Consider the following 23,139-nt stretch of genomic DNA (forward strand, 5'->3'; position numbering starts at 1 on the left):
TATAACATGTTACTGGACAGCCTGACCTGATGTATAACATGTTACCGGACAGCCTGACCTGATGTATAACATGTTACTGGACAGCCTGACCTGATGTATAACATGTTACTGGACAGCCTGACCTGATGTATAACATGTTACCGGACAGCCTGACCTGATGTATAACATGTTACTGGACAGCCTGACCTGATGTATAACATGTTACTGGACAGCCTGACCTGATGTATAACATGTTACTGGACAGCCTGACCTGATGTATAACATGTTACTGGACAGCCTGACCTGATGTATAACATGTTACTGGACAGCCTGACCTGATGTATAACATGTTAGTGGACAGCCTGACCTGATGTATAGCATGTTACGGGACAGCCTGACCTGATGTATAACATGTTACTGGACAGCCTGACCTGATGTATAGCATGTTACTGGACAGCCTGACCTGATGTATAACATGTTACCGGACAGCCTGACCTGATGTATAACATGTTACCGGACAGCCTGACCTGATGTATAACATGTTACTGGACAGCCTGACCTGATGTATAACGTGTTACTGGACAGCCTGACCTGATGTATAACATGTTACTGGACAGCCTGACCTGATGTATAACATGTTACTGGACAGCCTGACCTGATGTATAACATGTTACTGGACAGTCTGACCTGAGGTATAACATGTTACTGGACAGCCTGACCTGATGTATAACATGTTACTGGACAGCCTGACCTGATGTATAACATGTTACTGGACAGCCTGACCTGATGTATAACATGTTACTGGACAGCCTGACCTGATGTATAACATGTTACTGGACAGCCTGACCTGATGTATAACATGTACCGGACAGCCTGACCTGATGTATAACGTGTTACTGGGCAGCCTGACCTGATGTATAACATGTTACTGGACAGTCTGACCTGATGTATAACATGTTACTGGACAGCCTGACCTGATGTATAACATGTTACTGGACAGCCTGACCTGATGTATAACATGTTACTGGACAGCCTGACCTGATGTAAAACATGTTACTGGACAGCCTGACCTGATGTATAACATGTTAGTGGACAGCCTGACCTGATGTATAACATGTTACTGGACAGCCTGACCTGATGTATAACATGTTACTGGACAGCCTGACCTGATGTATAACATGTTACTGGACAGCCTGACCTGATGTAAAACATGTTACTGGACAGCCTGACCTGATGTATAGCATGTTACCGGACAGCCTGACCTGATGTATAACATGTTACTGGACAGCCTGACCTGATGTATAACATGTTACTGGACAGCCTGACCTGATGTATAACATGTTACTGGACAGCCTGACCTGATGTATAACGTGTTACTGGACAGCCTGACCTGATGTATAACATGTTACTGGACAGCCTGACCTGATGTATAACATGTTACTGGACAGCCTGACCTGATGTATAACATGTTACCGGACAGCCTGACCTGATGTATAACATGTTACTGGACAGCCTGACCTGATGTATAACATGTTACTGGACAGCCTGACCTGATGTATAACATGTTACTGGACAGCCTGACCTGATGTATAACATGTTACTGGACAGCCTGACCTGATGTATAACATGTTACTGGACAGCCTGACCTGATGTATAACATGTTACTGGACAGCCTGACCTGATGTATAACATGTTACTGGACAGTCTGACCTGATGTATAACATGTTACTGGACAGCCTGACCTGATGTATAACATGTTACTGGACAGCCTGACCTGATGTATAACATGTTACTGGACAGCCTGACCTGATGTAAAACATGTTACTGGACAGCCTGACCTGATGTATAACATGTTAGTGGACAGCCTGACCTGATGTATAACATGTTACTGGACAGCCTGACCTGATGTATAACATGTTACTGGACAGCCTGACCTGATGTATAACATGTTACTGGACAGCCTGACCTGATGTAAAACATGTTACTGGACAGCCTGACCTGATGTATAGCATGTTACCGGACAGCCTGACCTGATGTATAACATGTTACTGGACAGCCTGACCTGATGTATAACATGTTACTGGACAGCCTGACCTGATGTATAACATGTTACTGGACAGCCTGACCTGATGTATAACGTGTTACTGGACAGCCTGACCTGATGTATAACATGTTACTGGACAGCCTGACCTGATGTATAACATGTTACTGGACAGCCTGACCTGATGTATAACATGTTACCGGACAGCCTGACCTGATGTATAACATGTTACTGGACAGCCTGACCTGATGTATAACATGTTACTGGACAGCCTGACCTGATGTATAACATGTTACTGGACAGCCTGACCTGATGTATAACATGTTACTGGACAGCCTGACCTGATGTATAACATGTTACTGGACAGCCTGACCTGATGTATAACATGTTACTGGACAGCCTGACCTGATGTATAACATGTTACTGGACAGCCTGACCTGATGTATAACATGTTACTGGACAGCCTGACCTGATGTATAACATGTTAGTGGACAGCCTGACCTGATGTATAACATGTTACTGGACAGCCTGACCTGATGTATAACATGTTACTGGACAGCCTGACCTGATGTATAACATGTTACTGGACAGCCTGACCTGATGTAAAACATGTTACTGGACAGCCTGACCTGATGTATAGCATGTTACCGGACAGCCTGACCTGATGTATAACATGTTACTGGACAGCCTGACCTGATGTATAACATGTTACTGGAAAGCCTGACCTGATGTATAACATGTTACTGGACAGCCTGACCTGATGTATAACGTGTTACTGGACAGCCTGACCTGATGTATAACATGTTACTGGACAGCCTGACCTGATGTATAACATGTTACTGGACAGCCTGACCTGATGTATAACATGTTACCGGACAGCCTGACCTGATGTATAACATGTTACTGGACAGCCTGACCTGATGTATAACATGTTACTGGACAGCCTGACCTGATGTATAACATGTTACTGGACAGCCTGACCTGATGTATAACATGTTACTGGACAGCCTGACCTGATGTATAACATGTTACTGGACAGCCTGACCTGATGTATAACATGTTACTGGACAGCCTGACCTGATGTATAACATGTTACTGGACAGCCTGACCTGATGTATAACATGTTACTGGACAGCCTGACCTGATGTATAACATGTTACTGGACAGCCTGACCTGATGTATAACATGTTACCGGACAGCCTGACCTGATGTATAACATGTTACCGGACAGCCTGACCTGATGTATAACATGTTACTGGACAGCCTGACCTGATGTATAACGTGTTACTGGACAGCCTGACCTGAGGTATAACATGTTACTGGACAGCCTGACCTGATGTATAACGTGTTACTGGACAGCCTGACCTGATGTATAACATGTTACTGGACAGCCTGACCTGAGGTATAACATGTTACCGGACAGCCTGACCTGATGTATAACATGTTACTGGACAGCCTGACCTGAGGTATAACATGTTACGGGACAGCCTGACCTGAGGTATAGCATGTTACTGGACAGCCTGACCTGATGTATAACATGTTACCGGACAGCCTGACCTGATGTATAACATGTTACTGGACAGCCTGACCTGATGTATAACATGTTACTGGACAGCCTGACCTGATGTATAACATGTTACCGGACAGCCTGACCTGATGTATAACATGTTACTGGACAGCCTGACCTGATGTATAACGTGTTACTGGACAGCCTGACCTGATGTATAACGTGTTACTGGACAGCCTGACCTGATGTATAACATGTTACTGGACAGCCTGACCTGATGTATAACATGTTACTGGACAGCCTGACCTGATGTATAACATGTTACTGGACAGCCTGACCTGATGTATAACATGTTACTGGACAGCCTGACCTGATGTATAACATGTTACTGGACAGCCTGACCTGATGTATAACATGTTACTGGACAGCCTGACCTGATGTATAACATGTTACTGGACAGCCTGACCTGAGGTATAACATGTTACTGGACAGCCTGACCTGAGGTATAACATGTTACTGGACAGCCTGACCTGATGTATAACATGTTACTGGACAGCCTGACCTGATGTATAACATGTTACTGGACAGCCTGACCTGAGGTATAACATGTTACCGGACAGCCTGACCTGATGTATAACATGTTACTGGACAGCCTGACCTGATGTATAACATGTTACTGGACAGCCTGACCTGATGTATAACATGTTAGTGGACAGCCTGGCCTGATGTATAACATGTTACTGGACAGTCTGACCTGATGTATAACATGTTACTGGACAGCCTGACCTGATGTATAACATGTTAGTGGACAGCCTGACCTGATGTATAACATGTTACTGGACAGCCTGACCTGATGTATAACATGTTACCGGACAGCCTGACCTGATGTATAACATGCTACTGGACAGTCTGACCTGATGTATAGCATGTTAGTGGACAGCCTGACCTGATGTATAACATGTTACTGGACAGCCTGACCTGATGTATAACATGTTAGTGGACAGCCTGGCCTGATGTATAACATGTTACTGGACAGTCTGACCTGATGTATAACATGTTACTGGACAGCCTGACCTGATGTATAACATGTTACTGGACAGCCTGACCTGATGTATAACATGTTAGTGGACAGCCTGACCTGATGTATAACATGTTACTGGACAGCCTGACCTGAGGTATAACATGTTACTGGACAGCCTGACCTGATGTATAACATGTTACTGGACAGTCTGACCTGATGTATAACATGTTACCGGACAGCCTGACCTGACGTATAACATGTTACTGGACAGCCTGACCTGATGTATAACATGCTACTGGACAGTCTGACCTGATGTATAACATGTTACTGGACAGCCTGACCTGATGTATAACATGTTACTGGACAGCCTGACCTGATGTATAGCATGTTACTGGACAGCCTGACCTGATGTATAACATGTTAGTGGACAGCCTGACCTGATGTATAACATGTTACTGGACAGCCTGACCTGATGTATAACATGTTACTGGACAGCCTGACCTGATGTATAACATGTTACTGGACAGCCTGACCTGATGTATAACATGTTACTGGACAGCCTGACCTGATGTATAACATGTTAGTGGACAGCCTGACCTGATGTATAACATGTTACTGGACAGCCTGACCTGAGGTATAACATGTTACTGGACAGCCTGACCTGATGTATAACATGTTACTGGACAGTCTGACCTGATGTATAACATGTTACCGGACAGCCTGACCTGACGTATAACATGTTACTGGACAGCCTGACCTGATGTATAACATGTTAGTGGACAGCCTGACCTGATGTATAACATGTTACTGGACAGCCTGACCTGATGTATAACATGCTACTGGACAGCCTGACCTGATGTATAACATGTTATTGGACAGCCTGACCTGACGTATAACATGTTACTGGACAGCCTAACCTGATGTATAACATGTTAGTGGACAGCCTGACCTGATGTATAACATGTTAGTGGACAGCCTGACCTGATGTATAACATGCTACTGGACAGCCTGACCTGATGTATAACATGTTACTGGACAGCCTGACCTGATGTATAACATGTTACCGGACAGCCTGACCTGATGTATAACATGTTACTGGACAGTCTGACCTGATGTATAACGTGTTACTGGACAGCCTGACCTGATGTATAACATGTTACCGGACAGCCTGACCTGACGTATAACATGTTACTGGACAGCCTGACCTGATGTATAACATGTTACTGGACAGCCTGACCTGATGTATAACATGTTACTGGACAGCCTGACCTGATGTATAACATGTTACTGGACAGCCTGACCTGATGTATAACATGTTACTGGACAGCCTGACCTGATGTATAACATGTTACTGGACAGACACTATATTCCAATTTAGGCATTTATCAGTGCCCAAATCTCCCATTTTTAACCCGTATTCGGGTATGAGTATAAAAGTAAATTTTTCTGCATATCTAAGCATACCTCTTGATCTGTCTGTATCCTCCTGACTGGTGGTTCTTCACATACCTCTTGATCTGTCTGTATCCTCCTGACTGGTGGTTCTTCACATACCTCTTGATCTGTCTGTATCCTCCTGACTGGTGGTTCTTCACTAAAGAAACTAAATCTGCTTCTCTGCATCTCTGCTAAATCTGAGTAAAAGATTGAAAGAAATGTGAGTCTTATTCAGTGCATGTAGATATTGATTGTTTTTCAAAAGTCTACCAATAATTATATCAGCTAAGATAGACAAGCTAGCTACTCTAACTTGATATCCTGAAATGGCTTCTGGGTAGCTAGTTATGAGTACGGGAGATTGGGAACCTATCTGGGCTAGCTAAAGACAACCTCATTAAATGGCTAGGGGGATAATAGCATTACAGAGAAATAACAAAAATAAAAAACATTATTATTTGTTTTTAAACATGACAAATATGAAGGGGGCAAATTTTTTTACCTTGATTTACCCTTTATTTAACTAGGCAAGTCAGTTAAGAACAAATTCTTATTAACAATGACGGCCTACCGGAGAACAGTGGGTTAACTGCCTTGTTCAGGGGGAGAACGACACATTTTTACCTTGTCAGCTCGGGGATCCGATCCAGCAACCTTTCGGTTACTGGCCCAACGCTCTAACCACTAGGCTACCTGACACCCCACATGCCCCTACGCTATGCCCCCTACGGGCATGCTTTCATATTCCATTTCATGAATTCATCACCTCTTTGTGGATGTGATTGGATGGGAGAAGGCAATGGCTTTGGCATGATTTCCTTTTCCTTTCGCCAATCAACCCTTGTCAGATCAGTGATTTCTCCATGGAAGGAAGGGGACACCTTGTGGCCAACTTGATATACTTCAGTATCACATGACAAACATTGACGTTCATCTTTCGTCCACCTTTCTGATGTCATTATCTAAGACCCTGTCTCATTATGTACAATCCTGCCTCATTATCTAAAAGCCTGCCTCTATCTAAGATACTGTCTCATTATCTAAAATCCTGTCTCATTATCTAAGATCCTGTCTCATTAGCTAAGATACTGTAGCATTATCTAAGATACTGTCTCATTATCTAAGATCCTGTCTCATTATCTAAGATCCTGCCTCTATCTAAGACACTGTCTCATTATCTAAGATACTGTCTCATTATCTAAGATCCTGTCTCATTATCTAAGATACTGTATCATTATCTAAGATCCTGCCTCATTATCTAAGATACTGTATCATTATCTAAGATCCTGCCTCTATCTAAGATAATGTCTCATTATCTAAGATACTGTCTCATTATCTAAGATACTGTCTCATTATCTAAGATACTGTCTCATTATCTAAGATCCTGTCTCATTATCTAAGATACTGTCTCATTATCTAAGATACTGTCTCATTATCTAAGATCCTGTCTCATTATCTAAGATCCTGTCTCATTATCTAAGATCCTGTCTCATTAGCTAAGATACTGTCTCATTATCTAAGATCCTGTCTCATTATCTAAGATACTGTCTAATTATCTAAGATCCTGTATCATTATCTAAGATCCTGTCTCATTATCTAAGATACTGTCTCATTATCTAAGATCCTGTATCATTATCTAAGATACTGTCTCATTAGCTAAGATCCTGTCTCATTATCTAAGATACTGTCTCATTAGCTAAGATACTGTCTCTATCTAAGATACTGTCTCATTATCTAAGATCCTGTCTCATTATCTAAGATCCTGCCTCTATCTAAGATACTGTCTCATTAGCTAAGATAGCGTCTCACGGACCTACGGTGTTTAATGGTAACACATGAAGATTCACAGGGTGGCAGTATAGACTAGGCCTACGTCATAAAATGCTTTCACAGCCTGAAGTGTTTGTTCTCCTTCCATGACGTGGAGTAGGCCTACCATAAAGAGTAGCCCACTACTCTAGGTCTCCAAACCCGCCACTAGAGGGCAGTCAAAACCATAACAGCAGGTGAACTGCCATTCAAATGTGTTAACCTAGCACTCGGAGCGGCAACAGGTATCACATACGCAACAACCAAGCCTGAGGGATACAACAAACTCAATTTGAGGTTTTGAATTCCTGTTAGTCTATGTAGCTGACTTTAAGTGGACCTGCGTCGTTTTCCCATGTTAATGTGTGGAGTTTGTGTCTCTAACGTCATGTGGATCTGCCTTCAGCTTGTTCTGGTCAGTAGACAGAACACAACGCGGTTAATAAAATATCAAAGTATAGATTGTCTGCATTTTATCTGAATTTCTTTGGCTGAGGCAGTTACACCGATGAGGTCTTAGAAGAATACGAACCTGCACGTAGCGTTGGACTGACTGCTTGTGTGTGTCATGTTTCACTGTATACGTTCGTTTCCTGTCAGGCCGATAATGTCCTGCAGTGACAACATTATATAAATCAAGAGTGACTATTTCTTCAGCACAACCTAACGTCGATATATAAAATACTATTGATATTGATTATTTTTTTTTTTTTGCCTATTTAATAGATTTAACCACTGTTGATGACATTCAATCTGCATAATCGTTCTGACTCAAATATAACCCAATGTTTTCTGGATAATTAAATAGAGAGGTGTATATGCCTCTATAAATTAAGTTTAATTTGATTTATGCCTACTAATGTTAACGTGGACTTGAATCCAGGTAACAACTAAATGCACCAAATTCATAAATGGGCACCGACTTATTTATGAAACTATCTACTGGATTTAGTATGAATTTAGTTTGTCTTGTTTTGTTAAAACATTTCTTTGTTAATTGTCGTTCTATAATGTATGCTTTATTATAATGATTAAATCAAATCAAATCCTATTGACTTTCCCGATTCATATAGGTAAGCCCTATAGGAGTGTTTTTTCTATTCAATAAAGGGAGTCCCACACTCTATATACAAGCTCCCAGTCATTTAAAGTAGCAACGTTTCGGCATCACTGGGTCTTCTTCTGAGTCTTTACTTATGAATTTATCATGCAACTAATAGGACTCATAAATGAGAGTTGAGTGATACAGAATAAACGTGTAATTTAGCAGACAAATGCATGTCGTCCTGTCTGTCAGTCTGTCTGTTACACAGGAAACACTGGCTGTTAGACAGGAAACACTGGTGGGTCTGTCTGTTAGACAGGAAACACTGGCTGTTAGACAGGAAACACTGGTGGGTCTGTCTGTTAGACAGGAAACACTGGTGGGTCTGTCTGTTAGACAGGAAACACTGGTGGGTCTGTCTGTTAGACAGGAAACACTGGTGGGTCTGTCTGTTAGACAGGAAACACTGGTGGGTCTGTCTGTTAGACAGGAAACACTGGTGGGTCTGTCTGTTAGACAGGAAACACTGGTGGGTCTGTCTGTTAGACAGGAAACACTGGTGGGTCTGTCTGTTAGACAGGAAACACTGGTGGGTCTGTCTGTTAGACAGGAAACACTGGTGGGTCTGTCTGTTAGACAGGAAACACTGGTGGGTCTGTCTGTTTGTCTGTCTGTCCTCCTGTCTGTCTGTCGTTACAAAGGTGCTTTGATGTTGCTAGCTTGAGCTTCTGAATGAAAACTGGAATTGAATTGTGAATGATTTTCTTCCAACAAACGATTAAGAATATCTTCCTAGTGCAACATTTGCTAATTGGACCATATTTCAGACTTCTCAGCACGACCGGTGCCAGCAGTATGCTGGACATTATGGATAATAATCACGAAAGCCAACTCTGTCTACTGGTAAGTGAAGCAAGCTATACTATATCTGCAAAGGTATGGGGACACCCCTTCAAAATAGTGGATTGGGCTGCCGTGTATAAAATCGAGCACACAGCCATGCAATCTCCATAGACAAACATTGTCAGTAGAATGGCCTTACTGAAGAGCTCAGTGACTTTCAATGTGGTACTGTTACAGGATGTCACCTTTCCAACAAGTCAGTTTGTCAAATTCCTGCCCTGCTAGAGCTGCCCCAGTCAACTGTAAGTGCTGTTATTATGAAGTGGAAACGTCTAGGAGCAACAACGGCTCAACCACAAAGTGGTAGGCCACACAAATTCACAGAACCGGACCGCCAAGTGCTGGAGCGTGTAAAAATGGTCTGTCCTCGGGTTCAACACTCACTACCGAGTTCCAAACTGCTTCTGGAAGCTAAGTCAAAAGAACTGTTCGTCAGGAGCTTCATGAAATGGGTTTCCATGGCCGAGCAGCCGCACACAAGCCTAAGATCACCATGCGCAATGCCACACGTCGGCTGGAGTGGTATAAAGCTCTGGAGCAGTGGAAACACGTTCTCTGGAATGATGAATCACGCTTCACCATCTGGCAGTCAGATGGACGAATCTGGGATTGGCGGATGCCAGGAGAACGCTACCTGCTCCAATGCATAGTGCCAACTGTAAAGTTTGGTGGAGGAGGAATAATGGTCTGGGGCTGTTTTTCATGGTTCGGGCCCCTTAGTTCCAGGGAAGGTAAATCTTAATGCGACAGCATACAATTACATTCAAGATGATTCTGTGATTTCAACTTTGTGGCAACAGTTTGGGGAAGGCCCTTTCCTGTTTCAGCATGATCATGCCCCTGTGCACAAAACGAGGTCCATACAGAAATGGTTTGTCGAGATCGGTGTGGAAGAACTTGACTGGCCTGCACAGAGCCCTGACCTCAACCCCATCGAACACCTTTGGGATGAATTGGAATGCCGACTGGTAGCCAGACACAATTGCCCAACATCAGTGCCCGACGCTTGTGGCTGAATGGATGCAAGTCCCCGCAGCAATGTTCCAACATCTAGTACAAAACCTTCCCAGAAGAGTGGAGGCTGTTATAGCAGCAATGTTCCAACATCTAGTGGAAAGCCTTCCCAGAAGAGTGGAGGCTGTTATAGCGGCAATGTTCCAACATCTAGTGGAAAGCCTTCCCAGAAGAGTGGAGGCTGTTATAGCAGCAATGTTCCAACATCTAGTGGAAAGCCTTCCCAGAAGAGTGGAGGCTGTTATAGCGGCAATGTTCCAACATCTAGTGGAAAGCCTTCCCAGAAGAGTGGAGGCTGTTATAGCAGCAATGTTCCAACATCTAGTGGAAAGCCTTCCCAGAAGAGTGGAGGCTGTTATAGCAGCAATGTTCCAACATCTAGTGGAAAGCCTTCCCAGAAGAGTGGAGGCTGTTATAGCAGCAATGTTCCAACATCTAGTGGAAAGCCTTCCCAGAAGAGTGGAGGCTGTTATAGCAGCAATGTTCCAACATCTAGTGGAAAGCCTTCCCAGAAGAGTAGAGGCTGTTATAGCAGCAATGTTCCAACATCTAGTGGAAAGCCTTCCCAGAAGAGTGGAGGCTGTTATAGCAGCAATGTTCCAACATCTAGTGGAAAGCCTTCCCAGAAGAGTGGAGGCTGTTATAGCAGCAATGTTCCAACATCTAGTGGAAAGCCTTCCCAGAAGAGTGGAGGCTGTTATAGCAGCAATGTTCCAACATCTAGTGGAAAGCCTTCCCAGAAGAGTGGAGGCTGTTATAGCAGCAATGTTCCAACATCTAGTGGAAAGCCTTCCCAGAAGAGTGGAGGCTGTTATAGCAGCAATGTTCCAACATCTAGTGGAAAGCCTTCCCAGAAGAGTGGAGGCTGTTATAGCAGCGAAGGGGGATTCAACTCTATATTAATGCCCATGATTTTGGAATGAGATGTACGACGAGCTGCTGTCCACATACTTTTGGTCATGTAACGTAGCTAGCTAGCTAGTTAATTTAGCTGGCTAGAAAACAGATAGATACACACAGTCCTTGCTTGCAAATGTGCATAGCCTACCGGTGGGTGATTAACCTACAGCCCAAAAAACGTTCATGCTTTTGCAAACTTTGCCAGAGTTGCAAGCTGGCAATTTGTTTTCCTCTTGGGTGTGGAGTTTACTATTGCAACCTTTTGAGGTGTGACTTTTGTAGGCAAGTGTTTGCACTGCAAGAGATCATGCAGATAATGGTGCAGATAACCGCAGCAGGAGGCCTGTATTGTTGAACTTGTCCAATCAGCTACGTTGCACCACAGTAGGAGGCCTGTATTGTTGAACTTGTCCAATCAGCTACGTTGCACCACAGTAGGAGGCCTGTATTGTTGAACTTGTCCAATCAGCTACGTTGCACCACAGTAGGAGGCCTGTATTGTTGAACTTGTCCAATCAGCTACGTTGCACCACAGTAGGAGGCCTGTATTGTTGAACTTGTCCAATCAGCTACGTTGCACCGCAGTAGGAGGCCTGTATTGTTGAACTTGTCCAATCAGCTACGTTGCACCACAGTAGGAGGCCTGTATTGTTGAACTTGTTCATGTAAATTAGAATTACATTTTTCTCCTGTAACCTTCATAGCTGACTCCACTTGTAACTTGTAACTCAATATAGTAAAAACATGCTTGTTGCAATCTACAATTAAATGAGAACACAAGCTATCTGATACTGACTGATCGAACAGCCTGGTATCAGAGCATTTCGAATTTCATTCTGTACTTAAATTCTCCATTTAGTATGATATGTTACGTTTGGTATGGTTACATAAGACCGGTGGTTACTTAAGGGTGGTTGGTCGGGGTGGGTGGGTGGGTGGGGGTATAAATGTATAATGTGAAACGTCTAGCAACTCAAAAGGTTGCGAGTTTGAATCTCATCACAACTTTAAGCATTATAGCTAATTAGAAACTGTTCAATGACTTACTACTTTTAAGGTACTTTGCAACTACTTAGCATGTTAGCTAACCTTTCACCTAACATTAATCCTAACCTTAACCCTTGAACCTAACCCTGACCCTAAAGTTAGCCACCTAGCTAGAATTTGCAACATCTCATTTATTGTGCGATTTCGTGACATATCAACCATTTTCCAAATTCGTAACATATTGTACGTTTTACAAAATTTGCTATATATAATACGAATTGTAATTTGTAACATATCATATTGTAATGAAACAGGCAGGGAGCAGGTCTCGAACCCTCGACCTCTAGCCCGAGGTCCGGCGCGCTATCAACTGTGTCGCAAAAGCATGCTCAAGCGGCAGAGTCGATTTCCGCGCTTATAAACCCAGGGTCGTTACACTATCAACTGGAGTGTTCTCGGATTTACATACAGAATAATACAAAATGCTCTGAGACCAGGTTGGATGGAAGGGTGGCTGGCCCAGCAGCAGCTTGAACACTCTCGGATACAGGACATTATGAAATCTTGCCTGGGTTTGTTTACATGATATTTGGGTTTGTTTTGTGGCCCACTACAGTTAGATTTTTCATCGTCACAAATGATGTTAATGAGACTTAGCGAGTCTGGCTTTAAACTGTGTTTAAGAGCATTTAGGCTCTTAACAGCCAATTGACATGTGGTTCTACAGCATCGTTCCATCGGTAAATGATTTTCTGAGCATTAGAGCATATTTAGGGGGACACTTATTAACTTTACAAGTTAATAGAGCAACATCGTGAAAGCTAAAAACCCCATTGGCTACATAGGTCCTTGGAGGAATACACCACAAGCTGCCCGCGAATTCTGTCATATCTTGGGAAATTACGAAATTATTCATGACCAGAATTCCAATAAATTGTCATAATTCCAATAAATTGTCAGTCCGTATAGCCCAGAGCTCAACAGCTGTAGTAATTAACTGACCTCCATGCGTTGTGACTACAGCCACTGGCATTAGTGATTGAAATGTCTCCACTGAAACAACAGTTAATAGTTAATATATTATCAGCCGAGACGCGATATAGTTTCTTATTAAAGCCCTATGAGAGTAGCCTAAGCTACACTTTAACCTTCCGCGCTGACTGCATGGTATACATGTCTTGAGTTCGTCGAGGCTTGAATTTCGATACAATCTCGAGTTAATCTACGACCCACTTGACTATATTCGGGACCTGACATCCACAATAACCATAGCCATCTGAAATCAAATAAAAGTATAACCTTATAAAAAAAAAATATATATATATATATATTCTGAAGGTAGGCCAATCGATGTTTCTTTCTCCCCGAAATAAACGTGTTAATGCCATTGCAATAAAATGGCCTACACCAGATGCACATGTCTTGCAATAACGACAATAAAGGGTGGAACAAATGTGTGAAAATTAGGTCCCTTTTTTTTTTTATTATTACAAAATTGTCTTATTAGCCTATCCGTTGTTGAATATGAGGTTTCACAATAACACTGTAGCTACTCATACTTATAATATAATGATGATAATTATAACACATTATAGTAATTATCTGTAGATCTATTAATTTAAAAAAAATCTCAAACTCAAGATCAGCTATATATTCCTATGACGGACCATCCAGGCCTACTCGCTACTTGATCAACTCTTACCTGTCCGGTGGAGGTTAGAATTCACCTATTTGGGCTATTAGGTCATGTTAATGAATGAGGGCGATATAAGCCCTATGAAAGGTAATGTAAATGAATGAGGGCGATATAAGCCCTATGAAAGGTAATGTTAATGAATGAGGGCGATATAAGCCCTATGAAAGGTAATGTTAATGAATGAGGGCGATATAAGCCGTATGAAAGGTAATGTTGTTAAATGAATGAGGGCGATATAAGCCGTATGAAAGGTAATGTTGTTAAATGAATGAGGGCGATATAAGCCGTATGAAAGGTAATGTAAATGAATGAGGGCGATATAAGCCCTATGAAAGGTATTGTAAATAAATGAGGGCGATATAAGCCCTATGAAAGGTAATGTTGTTAAATGAATGAGGGCGATATAAGCCGTATGAAAGGTAATGTTGTTAAATGAATGAGGGCGATATAAGCCGTATGAAAGGTAATGTAAATGAATGAGGGCGATATAAGCCCTATGAAAGGTATTGTAAATAAATGAGGGCGATATAAGCCCTATGAAAGGTATTGTAAATGAATGAGGGCGATATAAGCCCTATGAAAGGTAATGTAAACGAATGAGGGCGATATAAGCCCTATGAAAGGTATTGTAAATAAATGAGGGCGATATAAGTCCTATGAAAGGTATTGTAAATGAATGAGGGCGATATAAGCCCTATGAAAGGTAATGTAAATGAATGAGAGCGATATAAGCCCTATGAAAGGTAATGTAAATGAATGAGGGCGATATAAGCCGTATGAAAGGTAATGTAAATGAATGAGGGCGATATAAGCCCTATGAAAGGTAATGTAAATGAATGAGGGCAATACAAGCCCTATGAAAGGTAATGTAAATGAATGAGGGCGATATAAGCCCTATGAAAGGTATTGTAAATAAATGAGGACGATATAAGCCCTATGAAAGGTATTGTAAATGAATGAGGGCGATATAAGCCCTATGAAAGGTAATGTAAACGAATGAGGGCGATATAAGCCCTATGAAAGGTAATGTTAATGAATGAGGGCGATATAAGCCCTATGAAAGGTATTGTAAATAAATGAGGGCGATATAAGCCCTATGAAAGGTATTGTAAATGAATGAGGGCGATATAAGCCCTATGAAAGGTAATGTAAACGAATGAGGGCGATATAAGCCCTATGAAAGGTATTGTAAATAAATGAGGGCGATATAAGCCCTATGAAAGGTATTGTAAATGAATGAGGGCGGTATAAGCTCTATGAAAGGTAATGTAAATGAATGAGGGCGATATAAGCCGTATGAAAGGTAATGTAAATGAATGAGGGCGATATAAGCCGTATGAAAGGTAATGTAAACGAATGAGGGCGATATAAGCCCTATGAAAGGTAATGTAAATGAATGAGGGCGATATAAGCCCTATGAAAGGTAATGTAAATGAATGAGGGCGATATAAGCCGTATGAAAGGTAATAAAAATGAATGAGGGCGATATAAGCCCTATGAAAGGTAATGTAAATGAATGAGGGCGATATAAGCCGTATGAAAGGTAATGTTAATGAATGAGGGCGATATAAGCCCTATGAAAGGTAATGTTGTTAAAAGAATGAGGGCGATATAAGCCGTATGAAAGGTAATGTAAATGAATGAGGGCGATATAAGCCCTATGAAAGGTATTGTAAATGAATGAGGGCGATATAAGCCGTATGAAAGGTAATGTAAATGAATGAGGGCGATATAAGCCGTATGAAAGGTAATGTAAATGAATGAGGGCGATATAAGCCCTATGAAAGGTATTGTAAATGAATGAGGGCGATATAAGCCCTATGAAAGGTAATGTAAATGAATGAGGGCGATATAAGCCCTATGAAAGGTATTGTAAATAAATGAGGGCGATATAAGCCCTATGAAAGGTAATGTAAATGAATGAGGGCGATATGAGCCGTATGAAAGGTAATGTAAATGAATGAGGGCGATATGAGCCGTATGAAAGGTAATGTAAATGAATGAGGGCGATATGAGCCGTATGAAAGGTAATGTTGTTAAATTAATGAGGGCGATATAAGCCGTATGAAAGGTAATGTAAATGAATGAGGGCGATATAAGCCCTATGAAAGGTATTGTAAATAAATGAGGGCGATATAAGCCCTATGAAAGGTATTGTAAATGAATGAGGGCGATATAAGCCCTATGAAAGGTAATGTAAATGAATGAGGGCGATATAAGCCCTATGAAAGGTAATGTAAATGAATGAGGGCGATATAAGCCCTATGAAAGGTAATGTTAATGAATGAGGGCGATATAAGCCGTATGAAAGGTAATGTTGTTAAATGAATGAGGGCGATATAAGCCGTATGAAAGGTAATGTAAATGAATGAGGGCGATATAAGCCCTATGAAAGGTATTGTAAATAAATGAGGGCGATATAAGCCCTATGAAAGGTATTGTAAATGAATGAGGGCGATATAAGCCCTATGAAAGGTAATGTAAACGAATGAGGGCGATATAAGCCCTATGAAAGGTATTGTAAATAAATGAGGGCGATATAAGTCCTATGAAAGGTATTGTAAATGAATGAGGGCGATATAAGCCCTATGAAAGGTAATGTAAATGAATGAGAGCGATATAAGCCCTATGAAAGGTAATGTAAATGAATGAGGGCGATATAAGCCGTATGAAAGGTAATGTAAATGAATGAGGGCGATATAAGCCCTATGAAAGGTAATGTAAATGAATGAGGGCAATACAAGCCCTATGAAAGGTAATGTAAATGAATGAGGGCGATATAAGCCCTATGAAAGGTATTGTAAATAAATGAGGACGATATAAGCCCTATGAAAGGTATTGTAAATGAATGAGGGCGATATAAGCCCTATGAAAGGTAATGTAAACGAATGAGGGCGATATAAGCCCTATGAAAGGTATTGTAAATAAATGAGGGCGATATAAGCCCTATGAAAGGTAATGTTGTTAAATGAATGAGGGCGATATAAGCCGTATGAAAGGTAATGTAAATGAATGAGGGCGATATAAGCCCTATGAAAGGTAATGTTAATGAATGAGGGCGATATAAGCCGTATGAAAGGTAATGTTAATGAATGAGGGCGATATAAGCCGTATGAAAGGTAATGTTGTTAAATGAATGAGGGCGATATAAGCCGTATGAAAGGTAATGTAAATGAATGAGGGCGATATAAGCCCTATGAAAGGTATTGTAAATAAATGAGGGCGATATAAGCCCTATGAAAGGTATTGTAAATAAATGAGGGCGATATAAGCCCTATGAAAGGTATTGTAAATGAATGAGGGCGATATAAGCCCTATGAAAGGTAATGTAAACGAATGAGGGCGATATAAGCCCTATGAAAGGTATTGTAAATGAATGAGGGCGATATAAGCCCTATGAAAGGTATTGTAAATAAATGAGGGCGATATAAGCCCTATGAAAGGTAATGTAAATGAATGAGGGCGATATAAGCCCTATGAAAGGTAATGTTAATGAATGAGGGCGATATAAGCCCTATGAAAGGTAATGTTGTTAAATGAATGAGGGCGATATAAGCCGTATGAAAGGTAATGTAAATGAATGAGGGCGATATAAGCCCTATGAAAGGTATTGTAAATAAATGAGGGCGATATAAGCCCTATGAAAGGTATTGTAAATGAATGAGGGCGATATAAGCCCTATGAAAGGTAATGTAAACGAATGAGGGCGATATAAGCCCTATGAAAGGTATTGTAAATAAATGAGGGCGATATAAGTCCTATGAAAGGTATTGTAAATGAATGAGGGCGATATAAGCCCTATGAAAGGTAATGTAAATGAATGAGAGCGATATAAGCCCTATGAAAGGTAATGTAAATGAATGAGGGCGATATAAGCCGTATGAAAGGTAATGTAAATGAATGAGGGCGATATAAGCCCTATGAAAGGTAATGTAAATGAATGAGGGCGATACAAGCCCTATGAAAGGTAATGTAAATGAATGAGGGCGATATAAGCCCTATGAAAGGTATTGTAAATAAATGAGGACGATATAAGCCCTATGAAAGGTATTGTAAATGAATGAGGGCGATATAAGCCCTATGAAAGGTAATGTAAACGAATGAGGGCGATATAAGCCCTATGAAAGGTATTGTAAATAAATGAGGGCGATATAAGCCCTATGAAAGGTATTGTAAATAAATGAGGGCGATATAAGCCCTATGAAAGGTAATGTAAATGAATGAGGGCGATATAAGCCCTATGAAAGGTAATGTTAATGAATGAGGGCGATATAAGCCCTATGAAAGGTATTGTTGTTAAAAGAATGAGGGCGATATAAGCCGTATGAAAGGTAATGTAAATGAATGAGGGCGATATAAGCCCTATGAAAGGTAATGTAAATGAATGAGGGCGATATAAGCCCTATGAAAGGTAATGTAAATGAATGAGGGCGATATAAGCCCTATGAAAGGTAATGTAAATGAATGAGGGCGATATAAGCCCTATGAAAGGTAATGTAAATGAATGAGGGCGATATAAGCCGAATGAAAGGTAATGTAAATGAATGAGGGTGATATAAGCCCTATGAAAGGTAATGTTAATGAATGAGGGCGATATAAGCCCTATGAAAGGTAATGTTAATGAATGAGGGCGATGTAAGCCCTATGAAAGGTAATGTTGTTAAATGAATGAGGGCGATATAAGCCCTATGAAAGGTAATGTTGTTAAAAGAATGAGGGCGATATAAGCCCTATGAAAGGTAATGTTAATGAATGAGGGCGATATAAGCCGTATGAAAGGTAATGTAAATGAATGAGGGCGATATAAGCCGTATGAAAGGTAATGTAAATGAATGAGGGCGATATAAGCCCTATGAAAGGTATTGTAAATGAATGAGGGCGATATAAGCCCTATGAAAGGTAATGTAAATGAATGAGGGCGATATAAGCCCTATGAAAGGTATTGTAAATAAATGAGGGCGATATAAGCCCTATGAAAGGTAATGTAAATGAATGAGGGCGATATAAGCCCTATGAAAGGTAATGTAAATGAATGAGGGCGATATGAGCCGTATGAAAGGTAATGTAAATGAATGAGGGCGATATGAGCCGTATGAAAGGTAATGTCAATGAATGAGGGCGATATAAGCCGTATGAAAGGTAATGTTATTAAATGAATGAGGGCGATATAAGCTGTATGAAAGGTAATGTTATTAAATAAATGAGGGAGATATAAGCCGTATGAAAGGTAATGTTATTAAATGAATGAGGGCGATATGAGCCGTATGAAAGGTAATGTAAATGAATGAGGGCGATATAAGCCCTATGAAAGGTAATGTAAAGGAATGAGGGCGATATGAGCCGTATGAAAGGTAATGTAAATGAATGAGGGCGATATAAGCCGTATGAAAGGTAATGTTATTAAATGAATGAGAGCGATATAAGCCGTATGAAAGGTAATGTAAATGAATGAGGGCGATATAAGCCGCATGAAAGGTAATGTTGGTAAATGAATGAGTACGATATAAGCCGTATGAAAGGTAATGTTATTAAATTAATGACGGCGATATCAGCCGTATGAAAGGTAATGTTGGTAAATGAATGAGGACGATATAAGCCGTATGAAAGGTAATGTTATTAAATTAATGAGGGCGATATAAGCACTCAGAGGCCTACCTTTATTCCCAAACAAACAAGGTTTCCATTTCCGTCAGGTCATTAGCGACCTTTTTTGGCCCTGGCCCCCACTAAAAGATGTACGTTTGATCACACTTGCCTGGCGATATAAGAGGTACCGTATTGCAAAGAATATGTATAATATAGGCTTGCTATAGTCAGTCTATCTGCTATGAGGATTATATTTTCCTTTTTTCTGCATTATGCCTCATTATCACGCTGTTGGGATTTCCAAATGAGTCTTAATTTATCCAAGGGCCTGGAATTCTGATTTTAAAAGCTTGTTTCCGCTTTAGAAAACTGAGAGGGAATCTAATATCACATAAACATACAGTCATAGTAATTAGTGGTAATAACAACATACAGTCATAGTAATTAGTGGTAATAACAACATACAGTCATAGTAATTAGAAGTACTAACAACATACAGTATTATATATTAGTAGTACTAACAACATACAGTCATAGTAATTAGAGGTACTAACAACATACAGTCATAGTAATTAGTAGTACTAACAACATACAGTCATAGTAATTAGAAGTACTAACAACATACAGTCATAGTAATTAGAGGTACTAACAACATACAGTCATAGTAATTAGTAGTAATATCGACATACAGTCATAGTAATTGGAAGTACTAACAACATACAGTCATAGTAATTAGAAGTACTAACAACATACAGTATTATATATTAGTAGTACTAACAACATACAGTCATAGTAATTAGAAGTACTAACAACATACAGTCATAGTAATTAGAGGTACTAACAACATACAGTATTATATATTAGTAGTACTAACAACATACAGTCATAGTAATTAGAGGTACTAACAACATACAGTCATAGTAATTAGAGGTACTAACAACATACAGTCATAGTAATTAGAAGTACTAGCAACCTCACAACAAGATGGGAACATCACGTTGACAGATCTCTCTTCAGAAACCATAGGCGTTCCCTGTCAGCTGTCTTGGCGTGGGGAAGGGTCTGAGGAGACAGGAGGAAACCTAGAGGTCTGAGGAGACAGGAGGAAACCTAGAGGTCTGAGGAGACAGGAAGAAACCTAGAGGTCTGAGGAGACAGGAGGAAACCTAGAGGTCTGAGGAGACAGGAAGAAACCTAGAGGTCTGAGGAGACAGGAGGACACCTAGAGGTCTGAGGAGACAGGAGGACACCTAGAGGTCTGAGGAGACAGGAGGACACCTAGAGGTCTGAGGAGACAGGAGGACACCTACAGGTCTGAGGAGACAGGAGGAAACCTAGAGGTCTGAGGAGACAAGAGGAAACCTAGAGGTCTGAGGAGACAGGAGGAAACCTAGAGGTCTGAGGAGACAGGAGGACACCTAGAGGTCTGAGGAGACAGGAGGAAACCTACAGGTCTGAGGAGACAGGAGGAAACCTAGAGGTCTGAGGAGACAGGAGGACACCTAGAGGTCTGAGGAGACAGGAGGACACCTAGAGGTCTGAGGAGACAGGAGGAAACCTACAGGTCTGAGGAGACAGGAGGACACCTAGAGGTCTGAGGAGACAGGAGGACACCTAGAGGTCTGAGGAGACAGGAGAACACCTAGAGGTCTGAGGAGACAGGAGGAAACCTACAGGTCTGAGGAGACAGGAGGACACCTAGAGGTCTGAGGAGACAGGAGGACACCTAGAGGTCTGAGGAGACAGGAGAACACCTAGAGGTCTGAGGAGACAGGAGGACACCTAGAGGTCTGAGGAGACAGGAGGACACCTAGAGGTCTGAGGAGACAGGAGGAAACCTAGAGGTCTGAGGAGACAGGAGGAAACCTAGAGGTCTGAGGAGACAGGAGGACACCTAGAGGTCTGAGGAGACAGGAGGACACCTAGAGGTCTGAGGAGACAGGAGGAAACCTACAGGTCTGAGGAGACAGGAGGAAACCTAGAGGTCTGAGGAGACAGGAGGACACCTAGAGGTCTGAGGAGACAGGAGGACACCTAGAGGTCTGAGGAGACAGGAGGAAACCTACAGGTCTGAGGAGACAGGAGGACACCTAGAGGTCTGAGGAGACAGGAGGACACCTAGAGGTCTGAGGAGACAGGAGAACACCTAGAGGTCTGAGGAGACAGGAGGACACCTAGAGGTCTGAGGAGACAGGAGGACACCTAGAGGTCTGAGGAGACAGGAGGAAACCTAGAGGTCTGAGGAGACAGGAGGAAACCTAGAGGTCTGAGGAGACAGGAGGACACCTAGAGGTCTGAGGAGACAGGAGGACACCTAGAGGTCTGAGGAGACAGGAGGAAACCTACAGGTCTGAGGAGACAGGAGGAAACCTAGAGGTCTGAGGAGACAGGAGGACACCTAGAGGTCTGAGGAGACAGGAGGACACCTAGAGGTCTGAGGAGACAGGAGGAAACCTACAGGTCTGAGGAGACAGGAGGAAACCTACAGGTCTGAGGAGACAGGAGGACACCTAGAGGTCTGAGGAGACAGGAGAACACCTAGAGGTCTGAGGAGACAGGAGGAAACCTAGAGGTCTGAGGAGACAGGAGGAAACCTAGAGGTCTGAGGAGACAGGAGGACACCTAGAGGTCTGAGGAGACAGGAAGAAACCTACAGGTCTGAGGAGACAGGAGGACACCTAGAGGTCTGAGGAGACAGGAAGAAACCTACAGGTCTGAGCAGACAGGAGGAAACCTAGAGGTCTGAGGAGACAGGAGGAAACCTAGACACGTCGGGATGGAGCGCCAGAAATACTATGTCATAGAAGCTTTGACATATTTTTAATAAGCATATTATTGATATTATAGGCTACGCTTTAATGGATAAAGTACTGTCATCCTCAAACGTGTAGTCTAAACAGCACTGGTTTCATTATACATTCATTTGGTGTGATAGGCTATATTCAGGACAAGAAATATGAGTGGATAGTCAACGTGAACGTTTTTACCAGTTATCTTTGCAGAATGAGCCAAAAAATCAGCCGAGGAAACACGACTAGGCTATTTGATTTCATATGAAGCTATTGTAGCTATATGACTTGTAGCTATATGGCACGTCGTCTCCAACTCTATTCCTGCTTCTGCTAAATCCGCACGCCAGGTACATGAGAGAACTCATTGGCAGGTGTACTCTTCCAATCAGCGCAATCTATAATAGCATTGCTGCGCTTGCGCA

The sequence above is a fragment of the Salvelinus fontinalis genome, chromosome 15, assembly GCF_029448725.1.
Source record: "Salvelinus fontinalis isolate EN_2023a chromosome 15, ASM2944872v1, whole genome shotgun sequence".
NCBI classification, from domain to species: domain Eukaryota; kingdom Metazoa; phylum Chordata; class Actinopteri; order Salmoniformes; family Salmonidae; genus Salvelinus; species Salvelinus fontinalis.